We start from the raw sequence: 19,396 nt of genomic DNA on the forward strand, positions 1-19,396 counted from the left end.
CTGGGATTGAGTCCCGCATCGGTCTCCCTGCTCCTTGGGGAGCCTGCTTTTCCCTCTGCCTCCTTCTCTCTCATGAATAAATAAATAAAATCTTAAAAAAAAAAAAAATGAAGATACTTTAAGGCACCACTAGGATATCAAGCATACTAATGTTCACATTATAGGAGTCCAAAAAGGAGCAAACAAAGAGAAAGGGACAGAAAACCTATTTTTAGAAAATAGCTGAAAACCTCCCTGAGGAAGGAACAGGACACCCAAGTCTGAGAAGCAAAGAGTCCCAAAGAACATACACTCAAAGACACCCACACCAAGACACACTGTAATCAAATTCTGAGCAGTTAAAGAATCTTAAAAGCATCAAGAGAAAACAAAAACAAAAAACTAGCTACATACAAAGGAAGCCCCATAAGACTGTAACCTGATTTTTCAGCAGAAACTTTACAAGCCAGAAGAGAGAAGCACAAATATTCAAAGTGTTGAAAGGAAAAAACTTAAAATCAAGAATACACTATACACCTAGGTGGCTCAGTTAGGTGTCTGACTCTTGATTCCAGTTCAGATCATGATCTTAGGATCCTGAGATTGAGCCCTGCATCGAGCTCCATGCTCAGCAGGCAGTCTGCTTGAGGATTCTCTCCCTCTGCCCTTCCCCCACTGGTGTTCGTGCATGAGCTCTCTCACTCTCTCTCTCAAATAAAGCTTAAAAAAAAAAGTCTGCCTCAAGGACAAAATCTGAACAGACCCATTACTATTAAGACTGAATCAGTAATGAAATAACTCCCAACAAACAAAAGTCCAGGACAAGAGAGCTTCACAGTTGAATTACATGAAACATTTAAACAAGAGTTAATACCTATCCTTCTCAAACTATTCCAAAAAACTGAAAAAGAAACAATACTCCAAATTCGTTCTATAAGGCCAGCATTACCCGGATACCAAAATGAAACAAAAAACACCACAGAACAAAATTACAGCCCAATATTCCCGATGAACACTGATGTAAAAATCCTCAACAGAACATCAGTGAACCAAATTCTATGATACACTGGAAGGATCACACACTGATCAAGGGGATTTATTCCAGGATTCAAGGATGGTTCAATATCTTCAAATCCATCAACATGATAAACCACATAAACAAAAAAGGGTAAAAATCATGTCATTATCTAAACAGATGCAGAAAATACGTTTGATAAAATTCAACCACCATTTATGATAAAAATTATCAACAAAGTGGATACAGAAAGAACATACCTGAACTTAATAAAGGACATGTATGACAAACCCACAATTAACATCACACTCAAGGGTAAAAAGCCGAAAGCTTTTCCTCTAAAATCAGAAACAAGACAAAGGTGCCCACTCTCACTACTTTTATTAACAGTGTTGGAAATCTTAGCCATAGCAATCAGATGAGAAAATCAATCAATAAATCAATGGCATCCAAATAAAAAAAGAAGTAAAACTGTCACTACTGGCATATGACATATTATACACAGAAAACCCTAAAGATTCTACCAAACAATTATTAGAAATAATAAATTCAATAAAGTTGCAGGTTACAAGATTAATGTACACAATTCTGTTGCATTTCTATACCCTAATATTGAACTATCAGAGAAATTAAGAAAACAATCCCATTTATAATCACATCAAAAAGAATACCTAGGAATAAACTTAACCAAGGAGGTAAAAAGACCTGTACTCTCAAAACTGTAAGACAAAGACGAAAGAAACTGAAGAAGACATAAATGGAAAGCTATTCTGTGCTCACGGGTAGCATAAATTAAAACTGTTAAAATGTCTATACTACCCAGAGAAATATATAGATTCAATGTAATCTGTATCAAAATATCAACGGCATTTTTCATAGAACTAGAACAAAGAATCTTGAAATTTTTATGGAACGACAAAAGAACCCCATTAGCCAAAGTAGTGTGGAGAAAGAACAAAGCTGGATGTATCATGATCCCTGACTTCAAACTATCCTACAAAGCTATAGAAATCACAACAGTATGGTACTAACACAAAAAGGACACACAGATCAATGGAAGATAATACAGTCCTGCAATAAACCTACACAGATAAAGTAAATTAATTTTCAACAGGGGAGGCAAGAACATACAATGGAAAAAACACAGTCTCTTGAATAAGTGGTGTTGGGAAAATGGACAATTACAAAGAAAACAATGAAAGTGAAAGTTTCCTTTTTCTTTTTTAATAACTTTTTTTTTTTTTTACTTAGTAATCTCCATACCCAATGCAGGGCTCAAACTCACAACGCTGAGATTGAGAGCCAGATGCTACATTAACTGAGCTAGCCAGCCACCCCAGAAAGTGGACCACTTTCTTACACCATATACAAAAATAGTATCAAAATGGATTAACGACTTAAAAGACTAGAAACCATAAAATTCCTGGAAGAAAACACAGGCAGTAAGCTCTTGGACATCTGAACAATATTTTTCTGGATCTGTCTCACCAGGAAAGGACAACTAAAGCAAAAATAAACAGGACTACCCCAAACTAAAAAGCTTTTGTACAGCTAAGGAAACCGTAACAGAAAAGGCAACCTACTGAATAAGAGAAGATACTTGCAAAAGATATATCCAACAGGGGTTTAATATTATAAATACAGAAAGAACTCACACAACTCAGTATCCAAAAAAATCTATTAAAAATAGGCAGATGATCTGAATAGGTATTTCTCCAAAGATAAGACAGATGGCCAACAGGCACATGAACAGATGCTCAAGATCATTAGCCATCAGCAGACTGAAAATCAAAACCACAATGAGATCTCACCTCACACCTCTTAGAACGGCTAGTATCAAAAACACAAGAAATAAGTTCTGGCCAAGATGTGCAAGAAAAGATGTGGAAGGGAACCCTCATGCGCTGTTGGTGGGAATACAAAATGGTGCAGCCACTATGAAAACAGCATAATGATTCCTCAAAAAAATTGGAAATACAACTACCACACAATCCATCATGTCCATCAAAATATGAAAGGATAAAGATAATGAACTGTACACACACACACTAAAATATTAGCCATAAAAAAGCATGAAATCTTTCCATTTGCAACAACATGGATGGACCTAGAGAAAAATCCTTAGTGAAAAGTAAGTCAGAATGAAAAGGACAATACCCTATGACTTCACTTTTATATAGAATCTAAAAAAACCAAACGAATGAATGTAACAAAATAGAAACAGACTCAAGATATAGAGAACAATCTGGCGTTTGCTAGAGGGGAGAGGAGTAAGGAAATAGGTAAAATAAGGGAAGGGGATTAAAAGGTACAAACAATAGGTATACTATGTACAGCATCGGGAATATAGTTATTAATATGTAGCAGCTCCGTATGGGACACATGGTAGCTAAATTTATCTCTGTGATCAGTTCCAAATGTATATAAAATGTTGAATCACTATGTAGTACATAAGAAACTAATACAATATGGTGTGCTAACTGCACTTCAATTTTAAAAAAAGATCTCAGCATATATATATATATTTTTAAGATTTTTTATTTATTCATTTGAGACAGAGCAAGCAAGAGCATGAGCAGGGGGGAGGGGCAGAGGGAGAAGCAGGCTCCCTGATGAGCAGGGAGCCCGATGCGGGGCTTGATCCCAGGACCTGGGATCATGACTTAGCCGAAGGCAGACACTTAACCAACTGAGCCACCTCAGCATATATTTTTGAATATAGGATTTCACTATACAAGTATGTATATATGTATGTATGTATACATACATTTATTTTGACAGATATTTTTATTTTGCATACTTTAATTTCAGAACAAAAACAAACAAAAAACCCCACAGTATGCATCCAAACCCCTTGGCAGATATTGTTGAGCAATAACCATGTGACTATAAAACTGAATGAAGGAAAGTTCATTAAAACTGGAGTCAGGACACCAGAAGGGGGAGCTCTCCTATCCTACTACTCATAGTCACTCGCATTCCCACTGAGCAGAAAGAATTTCTCCTTGTCCAGCAACAAGCTCAGCCAATACGAAAATATGTACCTGAACCAATGAGAAGCCATCACCACCCTCAACTCTAGCTTTCCTCCAATGTACTTTCCCTCCCATCTTTCTCCTTTTCTCAATAAAGTCATGTTCCTCTTTTCTCATCTCCGGACTTGCCTATGGTTTGCCATAGCTTGCACTTTCGATTAATCCTGAATAAACTCATTTTGATGGTAAAATCACAGGCTGTTTTACTTTTGAAGTTGGCAGACGATAGTAGTACTTTAGGGATATTAGTACTATGTGAAATATTAGTACTATAAAGTCACAATAAGAAACCATAAAAATGAATAAAGTGGAAATACGGAGTAGGAAGAAAAAAAAAAAAAGACATCCAGATAAGAGAAGTTCCAGAAAGAGAGAAAAACATTTCAAGAGAAAAGCAAACATGTCAAGAAATGATGGGGATAAATTTTTCCAGAATTAAAGATAAAAAAAGTCAAGATTTAAAAGACCAAAGAGCCAAATAAGATATAAGGAAAAAACTCATTCCTAGAAAAATTAAGATTATGTAAATTGGTAGTACATAGAAAATATCAAAAATTTTTACAGCTAATGTATTAGTATGACTTCTGAAAATCCAAAAGTAATTGAGAGTAATCCAGAAAAAAAAGCAAAATACATGCACAAAAATGTTTTATTGCAATACTTCTTATGACAGGAGGGAAAACCCCAGACACAACCTAAATGTTGGTAATAATTAAATTACGGTTTAATGACAGATTCTACAGCCACTGTCATAGGGTTGAGAGAAAAGAATATGTTTACAAATTTTATTATCTGAGGGCACCTCAAGATTCCAATAACAGCAAGAAGTGTACATTAAAACTACTGTGAGCATTTATTTCTTAAATTACTACAACTTAAAAACTTGTTTTTAAAAATCTGATGAACCTGGTACATTGTGCTTTCAATACTTTACCAAGAATGGGCCAGCAACAATTACTTTTTAGATACACTGCACAGAAATATTAGCTTCCCAGAGTCTGTAGGGTATTTTTATACTAAAGGACAATATAATGCAGCTACTCTTATTGAGTAAGCAGCTTATGATAGCTTTTTGACTTATTAAATAATAAAATATAGTAAGGAAAATTTCAACATCCACTATGCCAAAGAAAGGCCTGGTCTTACTTCTACTAAGTGCTTTATATTTTTATCAGTTTTCATTAGCTCAGCTCCACATGAGACCATTGCCTGCCTTGATTTCTGGAATTCTGCCCCAATTCTTTTCTCCTAGTTTGTGTTGCCAGGGTTGCAGCTGCACAACCAATTCTTATTAAAATGTAAGTCTTTGAAATGCACGTCTATGGAAAGGGATATAAAGGATTTCATTATCTTTTCTCAAAACTAACAGTGAGGATTAAACCCCCACCCTTCCCAAGCCATACTACCACTCAGCACCCCTCTTTACCACTCACACCAAATACAGTAAATCCAACTGCTCAGTTTATTTAAATGAAGTCATAAACTGCATAGTGAAACTTAAAGTCTAGCAAAAATTATTTTTAAATGACTTCTAATACTTACAATGTAATTGTAGGTTATAGCTAGATATTCACACAGTGATGCATTACTTTTAAATACTACTACTAAATACTTCTAAAGAATAAATACTTGCAAGATAGAATAGGCGATTCTGTGATGATAATGTCAGAGTAATAAGTTCAGAAACTTCAAGTCAGGAAAAGAAAACTGCAATTAAATTACTTAAAATGGAAAATATTCTACCAGGTGTTAATTTTGTTTTGAGTCCCACATTGGGCCCCCTGCTCAACAGGGGGTGGGGGGGAGTCTGCCTCTCTCCTCTGCCCCTCTCCCAGTTGTGCTCTCTCTCGCTCACTCTCTCTCTCAAATAAATAATGCCCCTAAAGTTTTCTTGGAGATGGAGAAAAAAAAATTGAAAGACAATTTATACCCCTTTTCCATTTTTCACTAGGATCTCATGTACTTTTTTTCTCTGGATAAAACCTTCAACACTGCTTGGCTTGCTCTTAAAGACAATTTATGACTGGATTCATCTTGTGAGAACAGTTAACACAAAACTGTCAAGACCGTAAAGGTAAAACTTTTCAATTAAAAGTAAACAGGGGCAGCTGGTGGCTCAGTTGGTTGAGTCGGCCTTCAGCTCAGGTCATGATCCTAGGGTACTGGGATCAAGTCCCACATCAGGCTCCCTGCTCAGCGGGGAGTCACTCTTCCCTCTGCCTCTGCCCTTCCCCTGGCTTGTGCTCGCTCTCAAATAAATCTTTTTTAAAAAATAAATAAAAGTAAACAGAGGTCAAATACTATGTTGCAAAGTGAAAATGACAGTTTTTTATTAAATCATAGTGTTTTTAATGCTGGTACACAGCTGGAATTCTCATAACATGTAGAACCTTAGAATTTCAACTATGTAAGTGAAAATAAAGTTGGCAAAATTCTTTGGGGTTAAATATAGCCTAGACTCTTTCTGGGTCATTCAATCATGGTTAAATAGAAAGAAAAACAGGGAAGGCATCGTAAAGGTACTACCCCTTTAAGATCTGATTATACAATACACATCTCAAGTTACAACAACAAAGCATTCTGAGAAAAAGTTCTAAAAAGTAACTATTTGTTGCATTTTAGGCGATCAAACTTAAGTCATTAGGTTAAATGTACCTGATAAAGTTTTTTAAATATACAAGAAATATAGGATTATAATGCTTGTTAAAAGCATGTATTGAGATCACCTTACATCCATTACGATGGCTAGTAACCAAGAAAAAAAAAAGGAATAGAAAAAGAAAAAAAACAGACAATAAGTATTAGTGAGAATGTGAATAAATCGGAACTCTTGTGTGCTGTAAAATTAAAATGGTGCAACTCTTATGGTAAACAATATGACGATTCCTCAAAAACTGAAAAATAATGCCACCAAATCAATCTTACTTTTGGGTTATCTATTTAAAAGAACTGAAAGCAGAGTCTCCAAGAATATTTACATGCTCCTGTTCAAAGCAGTACTATTTACAATAGCCAAAAGGTAGAAGGAAGTCAAATGTCCATCAGCCAATGAATACATAAACAAAATGTGATATATACATATAATGGAATCCTATTCAGTCTTAAAAAGGCAGAAAATTCTGTCACATGCTACATGGACGAACTTTGAAGACATTATGTTAACTGAAATAAGCCAGTCACAAAGAGACAAATACCATATGATTCCACTTACATGAGTAATTCTACTTATATTTGAAGTACTCAAATTCATAGAAACATAAAGTAAAATGATGGTACCAGAGGCTGGCAAGAGGAAGTAAAAAGAAGTTTTTGTTTAGTGGGTATTAGAGTTTCATTTTTGCTAGGTGAAAAAATAATGAAGATCTGTTCACAACAATGTGAATGTATTACTAAACTATACTTTTAAAAATGCTTAAGATGGTAGTTTTTATGTTATGTGATTTATACTACAATAAAAAAACTTTCTAATGTAATTGGAAGTGGGTCTCACCCTTAGAGATTCTGATGAGTTGATAAAGATGAAAATTAGGATAAATATGTTTTGTTTCTCAGTACTACATATTAATGTTTGTGTGTGTTTCTTTTTGGTAAGATAAGCAATACACCAATATATTACCATGGTGTAATATATTACTCAAAAGATGGAAGAGTAAATCATGAATAATAAATCTTCTCACCATTATCCCTAGCCATCCAGTTCTCCTCCACCCACTGGTATTAGCGTCTTGTGTAGCCTTTCACAGATACTCTGTACACATAGAAGAATGCACATATATATTTTTTCCTTTTTAAAATATTTTCATGTGATTGCACATATCATTTGGCACCTTGCTCTTTCACTTAATACTTTATCTTGGAAATCAGGCAGTATCAGTAACTTTTAAAAAACTGCCTCCCTCAATTTATAAAGGCTGTATTTTATGAGTATAACCAGTTCTCCAATAGATGGAAAGTTTCTAATCTTTTACTTTTGTTTCTAATCTTTTACTTCTACGAACATGATGCACAAAATAATCTTGTATATTCACACATGTAAAGTATGATGGAGTGAACCCAAAACCTACAGGATTTATCTGTGGGATAAACTCCAAGACACTTCTGAACATGGTCAATCAAAGAGTTTACAGATTAAATTTGGGGAGGCATTTTAGATTTTCATAAATATTTTCCAAATTTCCTTCTAACAGAATATACCAAACTGCACACCCACTAACAATGCATTAGAGTATCTGTATTTCCAATCTGTGAAAAAAAAATCTTGAAAAAAAATGCCTCCCTAACTCCAATAAATAAAAAGGGGAAAAAATGTGTTTTCTTCCTCTGAAGGTAAGGATCTGTTTCTTTTGTTTATTTTGGACCACTACCCTGCTATAATACTGCAATATAAAAAAAAAAAAAATCCTTTCCTATGCTGATCTGAAATGCGCTTTTATTATATTCTACCTCCCTATGAATTTGGAACAATTTCTATTCTGTACTACTGACCTGTCTCATATACAGAATCACAATGTTTTCATCACTATTGTTTTATTTTTTTCATCACTATAGTTTTGTGGGGTTTTTTAAAGATTTATTTTAGATAAAGAATGAGCAAGCAGGAGGAGGGGCAGAGGGAGAGAGAATCCCAAGCAGACTCCCTACTGAGCATGGAGCCCAACACTGGGCTTAATCCCACGACCAGGAAACCATGACCTGAGCCGAAACCAAGAATCACTGAGCCACCCAGGTACCCCCATCATTACTGTTTTAGAATACATTTTTAATATATAAGAGAATTAGTTCCTTTTCTTTCGTAACTTTTCTGGGTAATCTTATTTTTTGTCTTTTAAATTTTAAATTCACCTCGCCTAATTCTTTAAAACCTTTCTGGTATTTTTATTGGTATCATGCTGTATTATAAATTAGAACAGTATTTTTCAGATACTGAATTCTAATGATAAGTCCCTATCTAAGTCTCTTTTGAGTCTAAGGTGATTCTACTACAGGTGATCTACTTTCTGAGAATACTGTAGGTCCAACTGAAAACCCGTACTGGTTAAGGGACAAGGGGAGCCATTACACAGTGTGGCTGTATCTAGAAGTGAAACTACAGCTTTTATGTTTCATCTCCATACAGATTTGTCATTGTTCGTGAGACAAAAAGTTCTTCAGAGAGGCAGAAACTGTTCTCCAAATCACTTTCTGTGGCCCTAGTGTAGAGAACTATAGCTGAAATAAGTGGTTCAGAATTCCATCCTATATAAAGAACTTAAAAATGAGTGGGTTACTATATGCTTAGAGCACCAGTATGAAGTGGGACCCTGAATCTGAGGGGGGGGGGAATTAACAGTGGGACCTAGAAAGATGTTTGTCCCACCCACTACTCCCAACTCATTTAAAAGACCAGCATTTCAGGTAAGTACAGAGAATTGCATAAAACTAAAAACTTACGTGTTCGAGTATGTAGATGAAAGGAATGGACTCCAAAGGTCCTATTAAGTGAGAGGCAGAACTTCAGCCTAAGAAAAGCACCCATCCTAACCACAGCCAGCTAAGCCTTCGCAGGCACACCTAGGTCCTAGGCCTCTACAGTCTCAAATTTCTTTGCCCTGAAATCCATTCGAATCTATAGTTTTTGACCCTAATAGCTTTACTAGTAACAGCACCACAGTCATGATTTTTAACCAAATTACTTCAACTGGCCTTGACAGTAATTGTTTCCTTTTGGGTGGATAATTTTCTAACTCTGGGAAAATATAGAAATCGATATAGAAATGATGAAGTCAACCAAAACTACAGTATTAATATTTTAGTGCTACTATATATATCTGTAATAATTTATTTTGATATTTTATGTTGTTTATTAAGATATTTAAAAGAGAAAAAACTGATATGCTAAATTTACAAGTTTACAAGTTTACAAGTTTAATTTATTGGACATTAAAAATTATTTAAGTTTGGGGAGTCTGGGTGGTTAAGCATCTAACTCTTGGTTTCAGCTCAGGTCATGATCTCAGGGATCCTGAGATGGAGTCCCAAGTCAGGCCTGGTGCTCAGCATTGAGTTTGCAGTCCCTCTCCCTCTTCTCCTTCCCCAGCTCGCTCACTCTCTCTTTTCTCTCAAATAAATAGACAAAATCTTTAAAAAAAAGAAAAAGATTAAAGTTTTAGGAAGATTTGTTTACGGGTAAATCTGCCTTGTAAACTGCTTGAAATATATGAGCGAACCAGAGAAACATAACTATAACTCAGAATATTTAGGAATGTAATTAGGCATGAAAGTGTCAGCCAACATTTAAAGAGCAAAATTTACTCTTCCTTATCTGCCATTAAAACCCAATGACAAGGGGTGCCTGTGTGGCTTAGCTGGTTGAGTGTCGGACTCTTGGTTTCAGCTCAAGTCATAATCTCATGGGTCGTGGGACTGAGTCCCACGTAGGTCTCTGTGCTCAGCGAGGAGACTGCTTGAAGATTCTCTCCCTCTTCCCCTGCCCCCACTCACATGCGCGCACGCTCTCTCTAAAATAAATCAATCTAAAAAAAAAACAACAAAAACAATAACAAGACCATAGCAATCAAACAACAGTAAGAAATAAAAGGCATCCAAATTAGTAAAGAAGTAAAACTTTCACTATTTGCAGATGACATGATACTATATACAGAAAAATCTAAAGGGGTGCCTGGGTGGCTCAGTCAGTTAAGCCTCTGACTTTTGATTTTGGCTCAGGTCCTGATTGTCGGGGTTGTGAGATCGAGCCCCCCTATCAGGCTCTACGCTCTGTGAAGAGTCTGCTTAGGGTTCTCTCTCTTCTCCCTCTGCCCCTACCCCCTCACACCCACACGCACATGCGCGAGCACACACACACACATGTGCTCTCTCTCACTAAAGTGAATAAATCTTTAAAAAAAGAAAGAAAACCCTAAAGACTGCACCAAAAACAACTAGAACTGATAAATGAATTCAGTGAAGTCACAGGATACAAAACCAATGTACAGAAATCCATAGCATTTCTATACATTAGTAATGAAGCAGCAGAAAGAGAAATTAAGAAACCAATCTCAGTAACAACCGCACGAAAAATAAAAAAATAACTAGGTATAAACCTAACCAAAGAGGCTAAAGACCTGTACTCTGAAAACTATAAAACGCTGATGAAAGAAACTGAAGACAACACAAAGAAATGAAAAAAGACATTCCATGCTTATGAACTGGAAGAACAAATACTGTTAAAATGTCTATATTACCCAAAGCAATCTACACATTTAATGCAATCCCTATCAAAATAGCAACAGCATTTTTCACAGAACTAGAAGAAAAAATCCTAAAATTTATATGGAACCACTTAAGACCCTAAATAGCCAAAGCAATCTTAAAAAACAAAACTGGAGGTATCACAATTCCAGACTTCAATTTATATTACAAAGCTATAGTAATCCAAACATTATGGTATTGATACAAAAACAGACACAAAGATCAGTGGAACAGAATAGAAAGCCCAGAAAGAAACCCATAATTTTTTTTTTTTTTTAGATTTTATTTATTTATTTGTTAGAGAGTACAAAGCAGGGGGAGTGGCAGGCAGAGGGAGAAGCAGGCTCCCCACTGAGCAGGGAGCCCTATGTGGGACTCAATCCCAGGACCCTGGGATCATGACCTGAGCTGAAGGCAGACACTTAACCAACTGAGCCACCCAGGCGTCCCGAAACCCATAATTATATGGTCAATTAATCTTCAATAAAGGAGGCAAGAATTAGCAATGGGGAAAAGTCTCTTCAACTAACAGTGCTGGGAAAACTGGACAGCTACATGCAAAAGAATGAAACTGTACCACTTTCTTATACCATAAACAAAAATAAACTCAAAATGGATTAAGAACCTAAATGAGACACCTGAAACCATAAAAATCCTACAAGAGAGCACAGGCAGTCATTTCTCTTGACATCAGCCATAACAGCATCTTTTTAGATATGTCCTAAGGAAAGAGAAACAAAAGCAAAAATACACTATTGTGACTACATCAAAATAAAAAGCTTCTACACAGCAAAAGAAAGAACCAACAAACTAAAACACAACCTACTGAATGGAGAAGATATCTGCAAATGACCTATCCAATAAAGACTTAGTATCCAAAATACATAAAGAACTTATACAAGTCAACACCAAATAAAAAAAATAATTTAAAAATGGGCAGAAGACATGAACAGACACTTCTGCAAAGAAGACATACAAATGGCCAACAGACATATGAAAAGATGTTCAACATCAGTCATCATCAGGAAAATGCAAATCAAAACTACAATGAGATTTTACCTCACACCTGTTAGAATGGCTAAAATCAAAAAGACAAGAAACAACACGTGTAGACCAGGATGTGGAGAAAAAGGAACCTTCATGAACTGTTAGTTGGACTGCAAACTGCTACAGCTACTGTGAAAGACAGCATGGAGGTTCCTCAGAAAATTAAAAATAGAAGCACCCTATGATCCAGTAATCACACTACTGGTTATTTAGTCAAATAATACAACACCACTAACTCAAAGGAATATATACAGCCCTATTTTATTGCAGCATTATTTACAATAGCCAAACTATGGAAGCAGCCTAAGTGCCCATCAATAGATGAATGGATAGAGAAGAGGTGGTGTGTGTGTATATACAATGGAGTATTACTCAGCCATAAAAGAGAGGAAAATCTTGGCATTTTTTAATGACATTGATGGAGCTAGAGCATATAATACTAAGCGAAATAAGCCAGTCAGAGAAAGACAAATACCTTATGAGCACACTCATATGTGTAATTTAAGAAACAAATGAGCAAAGGAAAAAAAAGAGAGAGAAACAAACCAAAAAACAGACTATGAACTATAGAGAACAGAGGGTTACCAGAGGGGAGGTGGGTGAAATAGGTGAAGAGGATTAAGAGTACACTTAATGAGCACTGAGTGATGTTTGGAAGTGTTGAATCATTATACTGTACACTTGAAACTAAAATAACACTGTATGTTAACTACACTGTAATTAAAATAAATTAAAATACCCACTGACAATACACATAGCACTCAACTTGTGGTGAGTTCTATGGGTCAACGATTTTTAAAGAAAACTACAGAAACAGACGACTATGGGGAATATGGTCTTGAGTGGAAAATTTCTATATCCACCCTAAGATCAACACATTTCCTTTAATTAGTATCATTTCCTCTAAGTATTTTTTCAGTGAACATGTACATTAAAACCATTCACAAATATTATTAGATGCTAATAAAAAATGAAAATAGGTTTCCTGCATGTGACTACTTTTCAAAGAAGAAATGGCTTCTTTTATAAAAGCATGTCTTATATCCACATAGCACAAAACAAGCAGAGCATTTTCTCATGCTGCCCAGAAAACACTCTGTAATCAAAACCACAAAAGGGCTGCTTTTATGATTTCCTCATGGAAATCATGGCCTTTACAGTGAAAACATACAGCAACAGCTACAATAAATTCCAGCTGCTGTGGTAAGGATTATTATACTATGGGTTAGCTGCTGAATGGGCCCAACACTGAGCCACCAATTCTATTTACTTAAGCAAAGCACAGACCCTCAAATGGCAATTGTTTCCAGATATTTAAACCCTGAATCATTAACCAAAGTAGGAATTTAATATCAGTTTCATTCCCTTAAACTGTAACACTATTACCAGAATTCCAAAAATATTTTCTACCTATAGATAGAGACAGATATTTTGGATCATACTGACAAAACTAAAGAGCTAATACCAACTATTCCATTCCCTAAAAATCTCCAAAGCTACTTCTTTACAGATAATTTCAAGTTTAACAGGAGAAACTCTGAACCATTCAGGGGCAATATCTGAATGGAGCAATCCCATTCTACTTCCTTAATAATTTTCTTTTATATACACATTTCCTCATTCTCTCACATTTGGTGAATGAATTATTCCTAACGTGTGTGTGTGTGTGTGTGTGTGTGTGAGAGAGAGAGAGAGAGAGAGAGAGAGAGACAGAGAAGGAGAGAGAGAGAGAGAGGGAGAGAGAGAAATACCTAAACCCACCAGAGAGCTTCTAAAAGACTGGTACCCACAGCAAAATGCTATCAAGTCAGGGAAATTGGTATATCTGAAATCAGCCATACGACCATGAAACCAAGAAACTACAACAATAATAAATATGCATTTTCTGGGTTTTTTCCATCTCTAAAATTGATATAATATTTTCCTATCATTAGCCAAACATAGGCTTATCAAGATGCCTCACTAATCAGATAATTATAAAAATTAACTTATTCAATATATATTCACTGAGCTCCTACTACATGTTAGCCCCCCACAAAAAATTTTTAAAATACATAGATAAAATAGAACTCAGCAAGTTATAAAGTATAATAAACATATTTTTAAGTGTATAAAAATGAATATACCGAAGAGGTAAAAGATATTATGTACAGACTATAAGAGATTAAAAATGAAGTGCAGTATTGGGCGCCTGGGTGGCTCAATTGGTTAAGCATCTGACTTCGGCTCAGGTCATGATCTCAGGGTCCTGGGATCAAGTCCCGCAACAAGCTCCCCACTCAGCGGGGAGCTTCCTTCTCCCTCTTCACCTGCCCCTCCTCCTGCTCATGCTTGCTCTCTCTCAAATAAATAAAATCTTGAAAAAAAATGAAGAGTGGTATAAGTAGGTAGAAGTAACAGTAAGTTTTAGTTTATAGCAATTTTGACACAGCAACAAATAAGACTTTAAAGTCTGGCCTACAAAGATGTCCAAATAGGAATTTTAAAAACTTGTTTTTTAAGATTTTATTTATATGAGATCATGACCTGAGCCGAAGGCAGATGCTTCACTGACTGAAGCACCCAGGCGCCCCGGATTTTTAAAAACTCTTAACAGAAGTACTCCAATCCCTTTTATATTTTATTTATAAAGAGTACTAAAGTCTGGCTTCATGCTCAGGGGTGAAAGAATATCAATGTTCCAATTAATGTTAAGTAAGCATTTAGTGAAACATTAGATACATTAAATTAACAAGATAAGATGCTCACTGTAATCACAATGTTCCACAAGTTCTAGCCAATGTAATTAGTTAGTGAACCAATATGACATAAAATTTGAAAAGGATAAGCAAATTTTAGAACTATGTTTAATTACAAATAGACTGTATTCCCAGAAAAGCTAAGTGAATCAATTGCAAGACTAATAGAAATACTATGTGAATTTGTTAATTGGCTGATTAAACTTAACAAAGAATAATCACCTTCCTAATGTTCACAATAAAGAGATGAATTTAAGCGGTACAGCACCATGAAGAGGCAGTGCAACAGAGGTTTATTTAGCACATGGGTATCAGTGCCAAACAGATACAGAGTATAATCTCAACTCTATTACTTCCTAGCTACATAAACCTCCATAAAATCACCTAATGTCTCTAAGTTTTCTCAAGTATAAAAATGAGTCCTTGTCAATGCTGGCCACGGAGGTGACACCATGGGCACAAGGTAGAGGGGCAAGTTAGCTATCACCGCTGTGGGTGGTGGGAGAGCTAATTCAGGGGAGGGGGGAAATGGGGGAGGGAGAGTCGGGCAGCCCTGCACCCACTTTTTAAATTTTTTCCAGGGCCACAGCGGCAACCCCTCAGTGCAGATGGACCTCATTCCCAGAGTGACAAGAGCCAATGCCTAACCTGGAAGGAGGAATGCCCACTCCTGAGCAGGACTTCACTAGCGGAGGAGCAGCAACCACAGAAAGGAAGCTGCCTCCACTGGCCCAGGCATGAAACCAGACGCCACAGCCACCTTCCTAAAGGAGCAGCTCAACTGAGAAGTCACTTCCTTGGAGATCAACAGATGTGCCAAATACTGGTATAAAAGAACCTGGACTTTCTGACACTGTTCATCCAACAACGATGTCATCAGGACAGCACTGGCACAAGGGACCCTCTATTCACCAGCACAGACATCTCTCCATGAAAGATCATTGGGTACCTCAAGAAGTCCAACAAAATGAATTCTTATTCCAAGAGTAGATACCAGTAGAAGCAAGGAATTTCCACAACAGCTAGAATTTGGGTAAGACAGACAACAGACCACAGCATTCATTCATGGGATTAACTAATAACCATTTGGTGAGAAACTCAAGAGCCGAAGGACAAACAGTGGTTCAGCCATCAGTAGCTAATCGGGCCATGAGAAGAGTTAGTTTAGCTCCATCTGGAGCAGTCTTTTGTTATCAGGAGGCACGTCTCCTTCAAAGGAGTTACAGAAAACTTCTCTGGAGAGTAGATTTGGCTCTGTGTCAGTGAGTGACTCCCGACCACTGAATCCCAGTGCATATTCCTTCACTCCATTACCTGCTCAGCAGGCAGCCTCACCATACTCTGCATACAGACTCGCTTCCCCCGTAGTTGTACATAGGGCTGTATCAGTCACCTCCCAGCAGACTTCCAATCCCAACTGACCAACCTCTTAGTACCAAACCACTACCAAAGTAGGGTCCCCACTGATCCTGATGGGAGGCACAGACTCAAGTAGCTTCCCTTCCCAAGGCCAAGTGGGGTCACTGTCCCCCAAACACTGAGGGATGACCACCGCACCACATCCTGTGACCTTCACTGTAAAGGACTGTTCATGACATTGAACAACTTGCACAGCAGCAGTATGCCATTTAGGAAGAGTATGGTTCCACATCGGCCAGACAGCCTGAAAGGCTTAGAGTTCCTGTGCTAGGCAGTACAACCAGCTTGGGAAAGACCTTCGTTCAGCTCTGTCTCCCAACCTGCTCATCACTCCTATATAGGAGGGGAAGACCTATTACAGCCCAATGTTATCACAGACCAAACCACGGAACCGTAGAAATCCAAAGATCATAGGCAGCACTATATCGCCCAGGTACAGCAGGTGTTGGAAACGTGCAAAGGATGTCCAGCCAGCAAAGCACCCTTACATACCAAAGAAATAATTTGCTCTGAACACACGAGCTACCCGCCCAGAGCCCTACAGGCCAATACAGCAGCGAGTGCAGGAGTGCAATTGTAACAGGCTGCAGCATGCAACACCACATGTGATGCTGGCACAAGATCCCCATCAACAGACAGTATTCAGAAAGACCCCAGGGAGTTTGCCTGGCATGACCCCAAGCTGCCTGAAGTCATTCACATGCTGCAGCACCCTGGCCATCAGGGGAGGCAAACGCAGCAGCCTACCTGCAGCACCTGTGCTTTGGCAACAACAAAGTACAGATGGAGGGGTACAGGTAAGGAGGAATCAAGCATCCGTCCGACTTTTTGGACGACAGAGTTTTGGAAGTTTGGAGGAATGCTGTGGGGTGCCCTCCGAAACCTTGTTTTTGCAAGTCTACAGATGAAAATAAAATAGCAATAGAAAAAAATGTTGGTAGGATACCTGCCTTGTTCCAACTGATGAGAAAATCTACTGATGCCGAAGTAAGGGAATTTGTTACAGGAGTTCTTTGGAATTTATCTCCATGTGATGTTATAAAGATGACAATCAATCAAGATGCTCTCTCAACCTTAACAGACACTATGAATGTTCCAGTTATTCTGGATGGAATAGCTCTTCTTTTCATGATGATCACAAAACTAAATTTCAGACTTCACTTGTTCTGCCTAATACGACGGGTTGCCAGCTCCACAGGGGAGGAAGTGAAGCAGCACATGCAACCCTGTGAGGTGCTAGTAAACTCACTTTTGCATGGGATCCACACATGTGTGAACACATGTGATTACAACACCAAGATTGTGGTGAACTGCGTTTGCACCCCACGGAACCTGCCCAATCAGTTGCACCTGGAGGCCCCTCAGGCCTGGCTGCTGGGGCTGAATTAACTGGATGCCTTACCAGGAAAAGAATCTCCCAGCAAGGACTTGGAGCCCGGCTGTCAGCGGGCGAAAAAAAGGGGAGGACACAAGAGGATCAACGGGATGGAGCTGGTCATATCCCAAGACTGCCAACGGGATGGAGCTGGTCATATCCCAAGGGGCGGAGATGCTGTGGCATCCATCAGTGGTAAAACCGTATCTGATTCTTCTACCAGGAAGTTGCATGCCAGCTACCTTGGAGGGCTCTGCTGGATCTCTCCAGAGCCCCTGCTGGAAACTAGTTTGCAGGGTACATCCAGGTGACCATCCACAAATACAAAGGGCTGCCCATGCTTGTAGGACTTCTGAAAGCAGATAATGATAGATGCTCCATCTGAAGAAACTGCTTTGAGGGATGTGGTGCTAGATGTTTGGGACAAAAAGTTCACAGGTAAATACACCATGAGAGACCTGGCCAACCAGCTTCCCAGTAGCTCTGACCCCCATGTACTGTCTGATGAGCCCATCTGCTGTGCTCTGCATGAGGTCACCAGCAAAAACATGGAGAACAACAAAGTCCTGGCCAACTCAGGGGGGACAGAGACATAACCAAGGGCAGAGGAGACAGATCATTGCTGTAAGTGGTGAAGGCAGCAGCCCAGGTCTTGAATACAGTATGGCAATATGAGGATCTCCAAAGCATTTCTAAAAAGGATGCGTGGAATCAAAACTATTTGGTTATACTTTTATTTTACATTTGAGTGAGACCAATTCAAATCGCATCCTTCTTTGTCAACCACTGACGAACAGATGTCACCCATCGTTTGTCAGCAGCATCTCCTCCTCACCAGCATCTCCTCACCAGCACGGTTACGAATCAGAAACCCTCACTCTGAATACGATAGGACCCAGCCACCTATGCAGTATTACAATAGCCAAAAGAAAACCAAACAAAGGCTTATACTCTGGCTCCAGCAAACCTTCACCAACTTACATCAGTTCCTATTCCTCACCAGCAAGAAAACAAAACAGACAGCTCCCACACCGACTGTATTGTAGTCAAAATGATTCCAACAGTAAGAACCCTGCCATACACAGATGTGTCTGCTGTCTCCTCATAGCTAAAAAGATCATTATGTTGATGAATAAGTCCACTTCCCTGCTATTACTAATATTCAACACAGTATGGACTGAAATCAACCACAAATTATATAGACTTTTATTCCACGAAACAACGTTCTTATAGAGCAGAACAGTACCCAGGGTTCCCAGACTTATGGGTTGTAGCATCAAGATGCTCAGCAGAACTACTCTATCGAATCTTGTTTTGAATGAGAAGAAAAGCCTGCCTTGCTGATTTGCTGAAATGTCCAAGTATGAAATGTATGAGTGAAGAGCATTTTTTCTTCTTTTTTGAAGAATTATCAGTGAAGTGAGGAAACCTTTGGGAGAGAAGACTTTGACTTTCTAAGCTCTACTTAGGTGTCGATGTAACTACTTGTAGATTCTGTAGTCTGGTAAAGGTGTGGGCGATGCAATAAAGAAGTTTAAGAAATGGGTGAAATGAGATG

General features: G+C 37.9%; 1 protein-coding gene and 1 pseudogene across 9 annotated transcripts in view; one reads left to right on the plus strand and one right to left on the minus strand.

Moving 5' to 3' along the window:
- The window catches only part of CDC42SE2 (CDC42 small effector 2), a 163,300-nt gene that overhangs the window by 50,717 nt on the left and 93,187 nt on the right, over positions 1–19,396 (minus strand). The window lies entirely within an intron of this gene.
- On the plus strand, positions 13,454–19,156 carry LOC102738033 (plakophilin-4-like; annotated as a pseudogene).

This window comes from Leptonychotes weddellii, chromosome 7, assembly GCF_054177405.1.
Source record: "Leptonychotes weddellii isolate Sample4059 chromosome 7, ASM5417740v2, whole genome shotgun sequence".
Classification (NCBI taxonomy): domain Eukaryota; kingdom Metazoa; phylum Chordata; class Mammalia; order Carnivora; family Phocidae; genus Leptonychotes; species Leptonychotes weddellii.